Raw genomic sequence first — 15,641 nt, 5'->3', positions numbered from 1 at the left:
TTAGAAAATGGCCTTTTTGGAAATAGAATGTTGTGGGTGCAATTAGTTAAGGAGGGATCTATAGGGTGAGCCCTAATTATGATTGGTATCTGCATAAGAGATGGAAATCTGTGCAAAAGCACACATACAGAACACCTTTTGTATATGAAGAGAGCCATCTACAAGCCAAGGAGAAAGGACTAGAACATATCCTTCCTTTATGCCCCTCAGAAGGAACCAATCCTGTCAACACCTTAGAATTGTGACACAATAAATTTCTAGTGTTTAAGCCACCCAATTTGTGGTACTTTGTCAAGACAAACTAATACATATGGCATTATGTCAAAACTAATCTGAAAATCAAAAAACTCTGGTATTGGCCTAGTTTAATTGGGAAGCACACAGAATTAATCATTAGGAGACTGATCCTAGTTAGAATTAGACTTCACTAATTTGCTATAAGCATGCTTTCAAAATGTTTCAAAATAACTAATTTTTATTGAAAATATCAAACTAGTTCACTTTAAAATGTTTCAGAAAGGATGTCATCATAGATATATACTGTTGTATAAATGTTGGTAATGGAATTTATTAAACATCATCAAAATTTCTCTGTTAGAATAATCATTGGAATAGAAAAATATGGCACAGTTATTTTTATAAAAAAGATATTTTTAAAACTTCTTCCTTGGATTTGCCTGACCAAAACATCTCCTTCCAATTTGGAAGGTGATGAAACTTAGTTCTTAGATTCTAGAATCCAAAATATAACAATTTAAATGGTAGTTTTGAATTAAAGTCACCACCTTTTATTTCTTTTTATTAGTGCTCAATTGTCAAACAGCACCGATTTAGGATAACACCTCCTTGTCTGAAATAGTAGGAGCTACAATTGAAAATCTACTGTGCAATATTTTCTTCATGTGGAACAATTTACCCTCTTTTGCAATGTATTTGATTATATATTTTCCTTCTTAACTCAACCTGAACTCTTCAAGAGCTAAGTACCTATGACAGTGTCTACAGTATACTCATGATTCAATGTTTAATAAAGGAAAAAATGGGAAGGCCTGAAAGATTGGACAGAGATGAAAAGGAAGAAATCAGTAAAAGAAAAACTATGTAATTTCTAAGGGATGATTGATTCATGTCTAATTAATTTTTCCTCTATCTTAGTCTGAATTCTAATTTTCAGTTATCAGTAATCTTCCTGGTGAACACACTCTAATCCAAAACACTGTGTGATATCTTTCTTCCTGAAAATGAGGGAAGATAGAACAGCAGCTGGTTGACTTTTGCAAGGGCACATCCACTGTATGGAACCCATACCCTATATATGAGAGGGAGAGAAAAGGAGAAGGAAAGATGGGGTAAAGGGGATAGGGAGGGGGCATGTGTAATACATCTTTAGACCTTATACAAAAATTATTTTATTATATTTGCTCAATTCAGGGTAGACTTCTATGCTACCATCCGATTCTTATTTGTATAATTCCTCTATTTTTGTGTATATGGCTTAGGAAAGAGAGGCCTTGGAAAGAGTTAAATAATGTCGTACTCCTTCAAGAAAAGCTCAATAAATGTTGTTTATTCACTACTCACTAAGATTAATTTTCAAATTACACAGTTTATAACCATAGTGTCTCTTCCAAAATAACTGATGCAAAATCAAAAATAGGTTATTGAAGTTACTAAGTATATTTCCAAAAATCACAGTTCTGAAGCAATGTTGAAATTCTAATATTAATTTCCTGACTCATCTTTATTCCATGTTTATAATTTACCTATGAAAAAATACAAGTCTTATGCTTAAAAGATTATTAATGAAGGAGATTTTACTTTACACAGAATTCACTTAAAGTGGTTTCAGCCTAGTTCTTTTGACAAGGCACAAAATTATATTTAGGATTAAGAGTACAGTTTCTGTAACTGAACTACTTGTATTTTAAGTTTCATTCAATACTGACTTTATAAATATCTAATTGTGTGATTCTGGCCATGTGGTTTAAGGCCTAAGTCTCAGATTTTAACAAGTAGCAGTACGTATCATATAGAGTTATATAAATATCAAATAAGGTAATATCTTTAACATTCCTAGCTTAATGCTAAAGTACCATAAAATAGTTATTGTAATTATTTAGAGGTATATTCACATGAGCCTACTACCAAAAGTAAAAATGCACGTGCTATGCTTCTTCCAGTTTTTTGTATTAAATACACAGTTAAGTTCCACTTTGAGCAAACATTTGCGATACAGGAGTGGCAAAAACAAATTAGTGAAGTCCTCAACACACTGGAGTAGGAGTTAGCAAAAGAGAATCCATTTGCCCAGTTTAACTATTAGGTAATAAACTAGCAATGATCCTTATTTTCCCGATTAACCCCTTATTCAGCTCTTAAGATGTCCTGCCACAGGCTAGCCCCAAAAAACTTGAGTCTGTAGAAAGGGAGTGAGGGTGTGGTTTTCAGTGCTAGGGTTTTGTCACTGTTTCTTACTGTCAAAGAGTACATGTTTTCTAGACCTGGTCCTGCCCAGTAAAGAAGATGGACCATGTTTGCCGCAGCTCACTCTAAGTCAGGACTAGCTTGGTTATTTTTCACTACCTTCCCCCATGTTCAGCTATTACCTGGCAAATATTAGTGAGCCTCAGAAGAGTTCCAGCCTTAGAACAGGCTAAGATCCCCACAAGAATCAGCAAGCCCTCTCCACCAGCTCAGAGTACACTACCCACCCTGTGAACCTCCTCTGGTGTACTTGGAGGGGGGGTGGTCTTCTTTCCCAAAAAACATGAGACATGGCACCCTTTCTCCACACAAAGTGTTACTATAATGCTGGATCAATTCAAGGCAATCCTTCTTGATTTTGTCCAAGTCCCAGAACTTCATACACGCTCTATGTAATGCCTTCATAAAGCTAAGACACCAAAATAAGTAATGTTTGATAATCTACATGATCTGCTCCAGGTTATTTTCAGCAAGACTACTCTGTAGCAGCTGGTAGCCTTTCTCATTAAAAAAAAAAAGTGTTAACAGTTATCTTGTTTCATAATTAACCAGATGATTATAATGCAACGATGTGTGCTGTGAATGAAGTAGGTATGGGGTGCTAGGGAGCACTCATGAGGACAACAAATTTGAATTAGCATGGTGGGCTCTAGAGGGGAAAGGAGAGTGCGAAGAAAAGGTTTCTTTTAAAGCAGGCTTGGGAGATCAATGTTGGAGTAACTGCGATCAGCAGGAGAGAAGCTTTCAACCATGAGAACTTGAAAATCATTCATCTTGGTGAGGGAAAAGGTCAATGGCTTTAAATTTAGACCAATTTGGGTTCAAATTGGTCTTTACCATGTACTATGAAATAAAACTGAGGCATTTCTCATCTCCCTTAAACTTTTGTTTATCTAAAATATTGGAATAAGCATAGGTATTTCATTACAAAGATTAAATTTGTCTTTATTGAAACCCAGGGGAAGCATGAGACAGGTTTCCCTCAGAGTTCTTACAGATTAGCTGGAAAATGATAAGACCAGATAGAGAGATAATATAGGGTAGTGACTAGTCAATTGACGCTGGAGTCTGTCTTTTGAATTTTTGTTTTTAAGAGTTTATTTATTCATGAGAGACACAGAAAGAGAAGCAGAGACATAAACTGAGGGAGAAACAGTCTCCCCACAGGGAGCCGGATGCAGGACTTGATCCCAGAACCCTGGGACCGACATGACCCAAGCCAAAGGCAGATGCTCAACCACCAAGCCACCCAGATGTCCCCATCTTTCAAGGTTTGATTCCTGGTTCCATTACCTACAAAATTGGCTTTTGACAACTTATTTAACTCATCTGTAAAATGGGGTTATCCATGCTCCTACCTCCTATGGCTATGGATTTAGTGAATTAATCTGTATGAACATTTAGAAAGGATGTCAGAATGTTTTCAACATTCACTTTTAGGAATTCTTTGTACTTCTTCTCAGGAACAAAGAAAATCAGCATTCAGCTGCTCCTGCCTCTTCCTTGGCCAGATCAATCACTTTCCTCTCTATTACATTCTATTTTTTATCTTTTCCATTGGTGCCGAAACAGGCTGGAATCTCTTTAACCTAAAAGACAAAATAAATACATTAATAATAATAAAAAAATCATTTTTTTCCTAGGTCAGTTTACTACCGAACTAGTACCATGCATTCTTACCTATCAGGCCCAATTTAAGAAATAACTTCATCATCATAAAAGGGAAACGAGGATGGAGCTGTGGGCGCTTTTTCTACCCTCTGTGTCTCAGATTCAGGCTTACAGAACCGTGAACTTAATCTTCTGAAGTGTCAGAAAGACCATCTTATGTCCCACCTCACACCCTCACTCCTGCAACACCAATTTTCCCACCACACCAGGGTCTGTGGGATACCATCCATGCAGTTATCTCACCTACAACTACAGGCTGGGAGGAAACCTATGCACCTACAGCCAGGCAATGTATCCTCTGGTATTAAGATCAAAACACCCAAAGCCACCAGATAATACACTGATGCTCTACATGAAGTACAGCAGAAAATTCTGAGACCAAGTAAAAGCTTCCAACTTTGACCTAAACTTGTAGGAGATTGGCCAGATTATTGGTGGCATGTGGCAAGATCTCACTGGTAAAGAAAAACAAGAATATTTAAATGAATACAAAGCAGAAAGGGTAGAGTACAATGAATCTATGAAGACCTCTCATAATTCCCCTGCATACTTTGCTTACAGAAATGCAGAAAGTCATACAGAAGCTGCTTTGGAGGAAGAAGGTTGACAGAGACAGTCTCACACGGAGAAAGGAGAACCGTGCATGAGCATTCAGCTAGCTTAAGATGCAGATGATTATGATACTGGCTTTTTAGTGAAGCATTCAGTGAAGCATCCATTTTCAGAGAGATCATCGCCTCATCAGTGAAATCCCCGGTGAAAGTATGGGACCACATGTTTGGTCAGTTGTCACAGCACCTAGAATGTGACTGGACCACCAGTCCTTAGTAGCAAAAACTAGAAGCTGAACTTCTTCAAATAGAGGAGCAGCACCCAGAAAAGAAGAGGAAATTCCTGGAAAGGACAGATTCATTTAACAATGAACTCAAAAATATTGTTCAGTCTGAAAGTCAAGGTGGGTATGGAAGAAAATTGCCCCTGGAATTGCACAGGCAGAGGGACAGGCCTGCAAAAGGCAAGAGGAAAAGGAGGAAGCAGCAGAGCAAGCCGAAGGCAGTCAGAGCAGTGTGGTTCCTGAGGAGGAGCCAGATGCTAGTAAGACTGAGGCCCAGAGACACCATGAAAGCATCCTGATGAAGTGACGAAAGCCATGAGAATGATGAGGAAGGCACATCTACTCCTGAAGACAAGGCCAGCGGGCAGGAGGGGGCCGACAGTGTGGTTGAGGAAGAGCCCAGTGATAGTAACACTGTCTCCGAGAGCAATAGCACCACAGTGAGGAGCCACCAGCTGACCCTCACCCGAAGACAAAAAGAAAGAATAAACGTTGCCTTGTATTATGTGTTCTAAACACTTTTTCAAATGAAAAAAAAAAAGAAAGAAAGAAAGAAAGGAAATCTCTTCATTATGCTCTCAATCATCACTCCATTCCATCCTGTCAACTCTCCCCTCTACTTAGAGAGCTCTTCTTTTCCAGATCACTGCTCTTCATAGCACTAAGTCCAGGGAAAATTTTCCAACTTTCACCTTGTCTGGTATTTCAGAAGCACTTTGTACTAAGTGAGCATTAAACCACTGCCTCTGAATAAAATAATATTCAAAATAACAACAGTAATAAAAATGACAGCATGGGCAGCCCTGGTGGCTCAGCGGTTTAGGGCCGCCTGCAGCCCAGGGCTTGATCCTGGAGACCCTGGATCGAGTCCCACGTCAGGCTCCCTGCATTGAGCCTGCTTCTCCCTCTGCCTGTGTCTCTGCCTCTCTCTCTCTCGCCGTACCTCTCATAAATAAATACATAAAATCTTTAAAAAAAATACAGTATATTGCTTTGGTTTATTCCATACCACCCTCTTCTGGCATTCGTCTTATGCTTTAATTCTCCCTTCTCAACCACATGGATGGTCATTTTTTTCTATGCAATCCTTAACTGTTGAATTTCTTTGCGGTTTGTCACAGGTCACATGATCCTCACTCAATGTCCTTCAGTTAATTCACACCCTACCCATCGCTTCAGTTGTTAGGAATATACTCTGACATTAAACACGTAAATATGTGTCTGCACCTCAGCCCTTTTGAATTCTAGCCCCATTTAACAGGATAACTGCCTACTTGTATGTTTCCATGCTCACTAGTGATCTTGCACTGTCTTCCTCTAATGATTCCTATCAGAATGAACGATAACAGTATCCATCCAATTGTACAAGTTAGAAACCTGAGAATCCTTCAAGACGCTCTCCTCTCATCCCGCATATCAGTGAGGTCTGATACTCTATTGATTTTGCCTCCCAAATAGCTCTTAGGCTCTGCCTCTCTCAGCGTCTTTTCTGCCAGGATCCTAATCCAAGTGATCATCTACTGTTCCCTCAATTAATGCAACACCCTTCTAAGTGGCCCCACTTTTTTTCTGTTCTGCACATCTTTACAGTATAGGGAAATTGATCATTTAATAATGCAAATCTGAGTATCTTTCTTGTTTATAATTTTTCAGTGACTTCCCTACTTTTAACATGTGCAAGGCCTACCATTTTAGGGTCTGCACTTCACTTTTCAGCTTCATGTCTAACATTTTTCTATTCTTCTTTCACTCTGACCTTCATTTCCCTTAGTGAGCAATACTGCTCCCTGCCTTAGGCCATCACACACACTGTTGCCTCTGCTCCAACCATCCTGACTTTGCTCCTTTTTTGTCAGCAAACACTCATCTTTTGGATCTCAATGAAAAGATCAAAGTTTTTATTTTCAAGCAAATACTAAGGACATTTATCTAGACTAAGTTAGAGCTTTCATTTACAGTACATTGCATTTGTCCTTCGTAACACTTATCATCTTATTTTTGATAACTGGTTCTCTCCCTAACTGCACTTTCTGATGACAGCAAAATGGTGTCTGTTTTACTCACAATTAAGTTCTTGAATTTTTAAATGGCTATAATTCCCAAATTCCAGCAACATTTATTAAAGTCATTTTTTTGCTCCCAGGTTCTCTTAGAAAAATTTGTCTTTGTCATCTGGATTTGAGACAAACATATAACTTCCCTAAAACGTGTATTCTAATTTATATTTGTTCACCCAGGAAAGTTAGATCACTTTTTATACCATGTCATACTTGCTCATACATTCTTACGACGAGCAGTTTGAATTACTCTATCACTTTAGGGGATGTTCAATGAAAGAGCTACCTGCAGTAAAAAAATATAGTAGTCTATTCAAGAAATGTCTTGGATGTACCAACAGAAGAAAGGGAAGATCTAGTTCTTTTCATATGTTAATAAACTTTCCTAGTGTTAAAGTCATTTAGTGAATGTTCCTCTCAAGCTCTGCCCTAGTGAAATCCCATTTGACTTTAATTTGCTTTTTTTTTCTTTTTTTCTTTTTTTCTTTTTTTGAAAACAAAGGTACAAACATCACCTTAAATAGTTCAGGGACACGTACATATCAAAACAGCCAGGGAGAACCCAGAAACTTCCAGAGTCTCAGATATCAAGTCTCAGGTCACTAGCACCATCCTATCTCTTGGTATAGGCAATGAAATGAGATAGTGAATGATGGCAAATTGCTGCAGACAGGTAAAAACAGATTTTGAGATCCACTTGCTAAGAGAAAGACCCTGGAGCTACCTTTCATTCTTTACCAATTTATAACAAATCAACACAAAGTAAACCCCAATGAGCAGAAAAGAGGAGGACAGAAAAGCATAGACTGGTGTAGAAAATCTGAGATAAATTAAATAAGAAGGAAAAAAGGAAATAAGGAGGTTTTGTAGACCATAAAAATGATAGCGTCATCTCTATAGCCCACAAAACCATCAGTTTGTATTATACTTGTATTATTTTTCCAGAACACTGTGTCTAATTTATATTTGGCCTGTTTTTAGCTATCACTTTTGAATATATATTAATTCTTTGATTCAGTGAATATTTATCTTATTTCTTTTATTCATATCTTGAGTATAATGGTATATATGTTAAGTGTATATATATTATAACAGTATATATAATGTATAAGAACATATATTCTTGTGTATACACACACACACACACACACACACACTGAGTAAATAATCATCAACTCGGTGGATTCAACAGCTCTTCAAAGGATGCTTAAGTTACTGAAGGGGATTAAGGGACATCAGGACTACAAAGATGGACTTCTTCTATGGCTTGAACTGAGTCGGTGTGGATAGTCTTCTTGGATAGCTTTTGTAGCCACCTTAGGAACTTTCCTTGATAAGATTCTCTGTGACTTATGAATATGTAAAGAACAATGGCAGAGACATTTCCAAAGAGCTCCTAAAGTGAACAGCATGATTTTTTCCAGGTTTCATTAAAAAAAAATGGTATAACTAAATACAGTTGACCCTTGAATAATGTGGATGTTAAGAGCCTGATCCCTTACACAGTTGAAAATTTCTGTATAGATTTTTAACTCTCCCCAAAAAATCCACATATAAGCAAACCTGCACAGTTTAAACCCCTGTTGTTCAAGGGTCAACTCTTCCCTTTTCAGGTGATTTTACTTTCCAATTTTGCAACTACTTTCAGCTCACTGGAATATATAATATTATATATAGATATAGATATAGATATAGATATAGATATAGATATAGATATATATGTATGATCATCCCCTTAAGTTTTCTACTAGAAAGGTGGACCCATTGTTTAAGTAAATAATTGTAGAGAAACTTTTTCTATATGAAACTCCTAAGGCTAGAATCTCTACAGTGACCTTAATAGATTAATCGTTGGTGAGGAAAGCCTGTATGCATTCTGGAGAAACTACTGCTGATATAAAAATAAAATGCTCGTCCAATTTATCAGTAGGAAGATAGTTTAAATGTGTTATCAGGGTCTTGACATCTCCAGCTCTCAGCTCCTTTTATTTTTCCTGAAAATCAGTGACTTGTAGAGGATAGATAGCATCTCATTTTATACTGTCCGCTCCCCCAACCCAACCTCACAGCTTGTTAATACACACATTTGATGATTTCATTCCCTACATTTATCCCTAAATATGAAAATATTTGGGATCCAAAAATGTGTCTGTAGACCACGTGCCTTTTCCCTTGTGAGGAATTGGAAGTTAATTATTGATTGCTACTGGCCTGAATGACAGCATGTTTGTGTTTTTTTTTTTTTCAAAGCAAGGCCAAAGTTAATTCCCATTAGTGATAGAGGATTGTCCTAAAAGAATCTCCTTCCAATGCAATGGAAAAGCTGCTATGTCAATATCCCCTTATCCATACACTTGTCTTAGCATGCCTCATACATTTTATACCTTTTATTTTGTTGTGATTTTGAAGCTATATCCTATATCTTACTCCCTATACTCAACCCGTCTTGGGTTACAAAGTGATTACTGATTCACCAAATAAGATAGCATTTTGCCCCTAGATTCACAGAAACTTTTATAGTCATCAGGGCAATTTCCCTTTACTACTATGTTATAGGACACCTAACTTAGCCTCCTGACACAAGCCTACTGAATTCCTGGGATCCATGATTTCCTTCCTGGGTAATTAATGACATTAACTTCTGAAATTCTTGTGTCCTCATCAAAATTTAAATTCACATCAGCATATTTTACTATCTATCATCTATCAAAACTGGCTAGGTTTTCCGACTTGTAGTTGAAACACATTGCACTTATGATGGCTTGCGGATATTCTCATGTGATCACAGTGCCCCTGGTCAGGGCACAGCCTCTCCAATAGTTTCATATAGAAATTTCCACTAGGCCAAAGTTATTACAGTTCAGTCCTTCTAAAAGTTTACCCAAATTAAGTCATTAACAGAGTTAGTAAGATTAGTTCTGAAGTTTGCTGCCACTACCATCACTACCATCCAACAAGTTCTAGGTTTATGGTATTCCTCTGCAACAAGCAGTGAGTCTTGGAACATTTTCATTTCATTTTCCCTTAGCAAAGCCCTCAGCATACACATAGGTCAGGTGCCTTCTCTCTCATGCGCTTAATTACAGCGATCATAATATTGGTGGTTATTATTGCATGAAGGTTACAAGTTACATCAGATGTTAAAGAGACCAAGCAAAAATACACTATAGTCTTTTACTAATTTCCATTTTAGCAGATGCTTTTCTCTCCATAACTAATTGTAACTAAAAAGTCACTGAATTTGCTGCATTGTGTCTGAAGTCCAGCTTATTTTCCCATTGAGAAGGATATGCACCTCCAAGTTAGACTAGCAATTGCTTTTCCTAAATGCCTCCAACATATGGAGTGTTATTTTCTAATTTTCATGTGGTTTCTGGTTGGCCTGTATTTTTATTTTATTTTATTTTATTTTTATTTATGATAGTCACAGAGAGAGAGAGAGAGAGAGAGAGGCAGAGACACAGGCAGAGGGAGAAGCAGGCTCCATGCACCAGGAGCCTGATGTGGGACTCGATCCCGGGTCTCCAGGATCACGCCCTGGGCCAAAGGCAGGCACCAAACCGCTGCGCCACCCAGGGATCCCTGGTTGGCCTGTATTAACAAGAGATATTAAAGCTCTCAATTCACAGAAGATAATTCTGTTCTTGAAAGTGTTCATATAATTAAATAAGGTTTCTGATGGAACTCTTCATGTCCTCTGCCTACCTTCAATGTGAGAGAACTTTGCCCTGACAACCTCTCTTAAATGGTATGAAGTAGAACCAATTTTTAACTTTTAGTACGAGATACTGAACATTGACTAGGAATCCACATTTGTGGGCATTTCCAGGTTATGACAGTAAGGGCTAATGGACTTTTTAGGCTCACTATACTTATTCATAAGTCTTAAAGCATTAGAAGATTTTTATCTGGCAACATCACATCAATACTGAATTTTAAAGGAAAATATATTACTCCTTTTCCTTTGAATTGCAATTAGCTTACTCATATCTACCACGCACTGAAGTTTACTTGAATTGTTAGTTTTGTTCTGTTGGGGAAAAAAAAGAAGAAAAAAAAGATCTTCACTGGCTTACATTGCACCTTACATTGAGCGTTACAAGTACACATCATTATTTCTAACTCACATTACAGTTTCTAGCACCTGTAACTTGCCTCTGTGCTGAAGGAGCAACTTCCTTTTAGAACAGCTCACTCTCATGGCAAAGGAAAATGGCTCTGAACTTTTATTTGTTAGTGACATCATTCATTTATGTTCATACTCCATTGGCCAAATCCAGTCAAACCAATGTTAATTTGCTGAGAAAGTGCATTCCTCCTACAGGGAATAGGGACATGGCAAGTCAGATGGGAGGGAATATAAAATTTTGTTACAGGGAGATGAGAGGTGAACAATTGGGATAATAATAGATCTCCAGCAATTATCTATATTGTTTTCACCTGTCCTGGGGCTTTCAGATGTTCTGTGTGTTGGATGGCTGACTACCCAAATAAATATTTCAGTTGTCACCCATACCTTTCCTGATATCATAAATACAGGTATAAGTCATTGGTGGTACAAGAGTGCACATTTGGAAAATAAAATCTATAGTTACCCTATTTATTGTAGATACAGAATCTAGGGCAAAGCTGGACTACACCTTGATTTTCCTCTTGTATGTTTCTTCTTAGTAGTTCCCTTACAACATAAATCCATATATTTGTAGTCATGCTTTGTGATTAAATGTGCCATTCTTCTTTCCTCCACCTTCACACACTAATTGTGTCACCCTGCAACACACTGAGTAGAAACTGACAAGTGCTGTTTATTGTTTGCTTAAATTTCCCTCATTTGTGCAAATATATTATGTAGTGACTTCACACATGTGTTGTTTTCTTATTTATTTTTTTAAGATTTTATTTATTTATTCATGAGAGACACAGAGAGAGGCAGAGACATAGACAGAAGGAGAATCAGACTCCCTGCAGTGAGCCTGATGCAGGACTTGATCCCATGACCTCCAGATCATGACCTGAGCCAGAGGCAGATGCTCAACCACTGAGCCACCCAAGTGCTCCTTGGCTTCAATCATTTGGAAGAGATTCCCCAGTTGATTCTATTATTGATTTATTTTTTTTAAGATTTTATTTATTTACTCGTGGGAGACACACAGAAAGAGAGGCAGAGACACAGGCAGAGGGAGAAGCAGGCTTCATGCAGGGAGCCTGATGTGGGACTCCATCCCTGGTCTCCAGGATCACGTCCTGGGCTGAAGGCCACACTAAACTGCTGAGCCACCCCAAGCTGCCCTATTTTTCAACTTTCATAGGTTGCTATAACCATCTGGCTGAGTCAGTTTACTCTCTGGAATCTTCCCTGAATATGCTGTCAATACCAAGCTCACAATTTATGAGTAAGTATCTGTCTCCTTCCAAACTTATATTTAAAGGACTAGACCATCTTCCATTGTTGCTATTTTTCCCTGAGGATAGCTCTCATTTTCCTTTTACATATGTATTTCCTATTCTTTAAAACCTTGAATCTTTTCATAAATAAGTCCCATTTTTACTTTAACTAGTGATTCTTTCTACCATTTTCAAGGCTGAAGTATCTACACACATTCTTTTATAGGATAGTTTTCTCTACCTTTAAAATTTCATATTCATTCTTCCCCTTGAGGGAAAAAATAGATGAAGTAAAAACACCCTTCTGAACAATTTTGCAATATACACATATATTGAATCATTCTGTTGTACACCATAAACTTACACAAGATCCTGTGTCAATTAGATTTCAATAAAGCTGGAAAAGGAAAAGAAAATGTCCTCTTCATTCAATTTGCTAAATACTGTGTAACAAGGGTTGATGCAAATTCTGACCTCTTTCTAAAGCCCACCATCTCCATGCAGGAGAGCCTGTCATATCTACCCATTCTAATGCAAATAAGAAAATGAGTTAAAACAATACTCAGACATGAAAGAAGGAATAACAGATGGACCTGGAGTGGAGAGAAGGGAGGAAGAGGAATAGGGAGTCATAGCGGGTTAGGCTGGGATACCAGAGTAGAGTATTTATGGTAGAGAAAGTTTGGAAAATGAGAAACTTTAAAAAAATTATTTATTTGAGAAAGAAAGGAAGGGGAAGAGGGAGGGGAAGAGAGAGAGACAGAGAGAGTCTCCAGCAGACTCTCTGCTGAGCGCAGAGCCCCATGCAGGGCTAAATCCCACAACCATGAGATCATGACCTGAGCTGAAACTAAGAGTCAGATGCTTAACTGACTGAGCCACCCAGGTGCCCTAGAAAATGAGAGACTTAAGAGAATGCAAAATATAGCAGATTGTGGGAGAAGAGGATACCAGATATAAACTGTTCTAGGGTATTATTTATTAAATCCCTTTGCTCTCCTGTAAGAGACTCGAGTAAAAAGTATATATTTTTTTCACAAGTATTTATTTATTAGTTAGCTCCCGGATTCTAGGGTATTCTTTTTTATTTTTATTTATTTTATTTTATTTTATTTTATTTTGGTATTATTTTTTTACAGATTTTATTTATTTATTCATGAGAGACACACAGAGAGAGGCAGAGAAAAAGGCAGAGGGAGTAGCAGGCTTGCTGTGGGGTGCCCGATACAGAACTCAAACCCAAGACCCTGGGATCACACCCTGAGCCAAAGAAAGATGCTCAACCATTGTGTCCCTGTACAGTATTCTTTAAATGGGCCTCAGTTCCTGGTTTGACTCATATAGATGACTACATTAATTGTTTTTTTGTTACAAGCACATTAATTGTTATTCTGATTTCCTAAAAACAAATAATTCCAAGTGCAAGCTTCTTAGCAAATTTCCAGGCTTTATTTGAAGAATATGAAAAGTTCCTATGTAATTATGATGACAATTAAAAATCTTTTAATTAATGATGTCCACAGCACAGCCGTAGTCTGGGTCTGTAATATCTACTGTTACAATTGGCACTGATTTAATGAGCCCCAGCCAAAGAGAGAGCAAAGGAGAAAGGATGCCTCAGACAGATTTCTGGAAATCCAGATGAATTCCTAGAGGCTATTTATTCTAACCACAGTTTTCTTTTTGAGATAAGATTTCATTCAATAATGAGGAGAAGAGTAACAAAATTTAAACAGTCAATATAAAGCCACCTTCCTGGACCCAAAACCTGAACCCAGAAATCTAGTATTCTCTAGAGTTCTGTGCAAGAGCCTAAATAAACTTCCCAGACTTTAAAGGTATATTTACAGCTCCAGGAGATTGTACTGCCATCACACACCAAATCTGATATCAAATTGAATCTTTGAGCTTGCCAATTCAGGTATAGACTGAAAATGAGAGGCAGGAAAAAAATTCCTGTCTTTGGTGCAGACAGCAAAAGTCTACTAAGGGCTATGTGAAGCAGCAAACAGAGATTACCCAAAGACAAACCAAGGACTACTTCTTAAGAGATGTTGGACAAATGAGCAAATCCTAATCCATTTTTTTAGTCCAGTATTTGTCTTTGCTGTATATGTTAAAAATATTTGAGGCAGTTGATTTATTGAGAATGATTCAGTTTCTTTTATAGATGTGTCAGTTGATATGGGATCAAACATTTTTTTTATTAAATTCACTTCTAAGTGTATTTATATTGAATAAATGAGGCAAAAGAAGCTCTCTCTGCCTTTGGTGGGGGGAAAAAAAAAGATGAAAACAATTACTGCAACTCCAGTTCCACTTGAATGAGCCACCATTTCCCCCGCCCTCCACCACTGCCAGCCACGTCGTTGGTCCTGTTCTATGCTCTATGACCTTATTAATATTATTGAAGGTCAAATTGTCCAGTGAATTGGTTAACTTGCACACATATGCTAAACCTAATAGTTAACTACCCTTGACATATTATTCAAAAAGAAACCATTACCATGTGTATGCTCATAGCCTCGACATATGCCAGATGTTCTCCAGTGTAACATGCTACCAAACTAATGAGCTAGCCGTGTTTGTATTCATGGAATCTGCAGCAATTTTGCCTTAATTTTAGATATTTTAATCCATTTTATATCAATATTAAAAGTTCAATGATAATATCATTATAGAAACATGAGAGCCTGACACAATTTTATGTATCAGTTCCATTTACTTAAGGAAAATATTATAAAAAAGCACAGACAATTAGAATCAAATAATTAGGCCATAACCGAAGCAAAGTGGACTCCAAACTGTAGGTTTTTCATAATGTAAAACAAGGGAAAGTGAAGACGCTATTCTATTTTACCTTAATGAAGAGGATTAAAAAAAAAACATTGTCAATTTTAAGGTAGTAGTTGGATTGTCTTTTTAGGAATGTCCTTCACGGGATCCCTGGGTGGCGCAGCGGTTTAGCGCCTGCCTTTGGCCCAGGGCGCGATCCTGGAGACCCGGGATCGAATCCCACATCAGGCTCCCGGTGCATGGAGCCTGCTTCTCCCTCTGCCTGTGTCTCTGCCTCTCTCTCTCTCTCTCTCTCTCTCTCTATCATAAATAAATAATAAAAAAAAAATCTTAAAAAAAAAAAAAGGAATGTCCTTCACTCTTTGCTAATTCCTATTTTTCTTTCAGGTCTCATTTGGAAAGTTACCTATTCA

General features: G+C 37.5%; 1 pseudogene; it reads left to right on the top strand.

Annotated features, from left to right (window-relative positions):
• The first annotated feature begins 3,053 nt into the window (after positions 1-3,053).
• Positions 3,054-15,641, top strand: part of LOC129516476 (SWI/SNF-related matrix-associated actin-dependent regulator of chromatin subfamily E member 1-like) — a 28,541-nt pseudogene continuing 15,953 nt past the window's right edge.

This window comes from Nyctereutes procyonoides, unplaced genomic scaffold (assembly GCF_905146905.1).
Source record: "Nyctereutes procyonoides isolate TBG_1078 unplaced genomic scaffold, NYPRO_anot_genome, whole genome shotgun sequence".
In the NCBI taxonomy this organism is placed as follows: domain Eukaryota; kingdom Metazoa; phylum Chordata; class Mammalia; order Carnivora; family Canidae; genus Nyctereutes; species Nyctereutes procyonoides.
The sequence above is the reverse complement of the archived record's forward strand: the minus strand, read 5'-3'. Positions and strand labels throughout refer to the sequence as shown.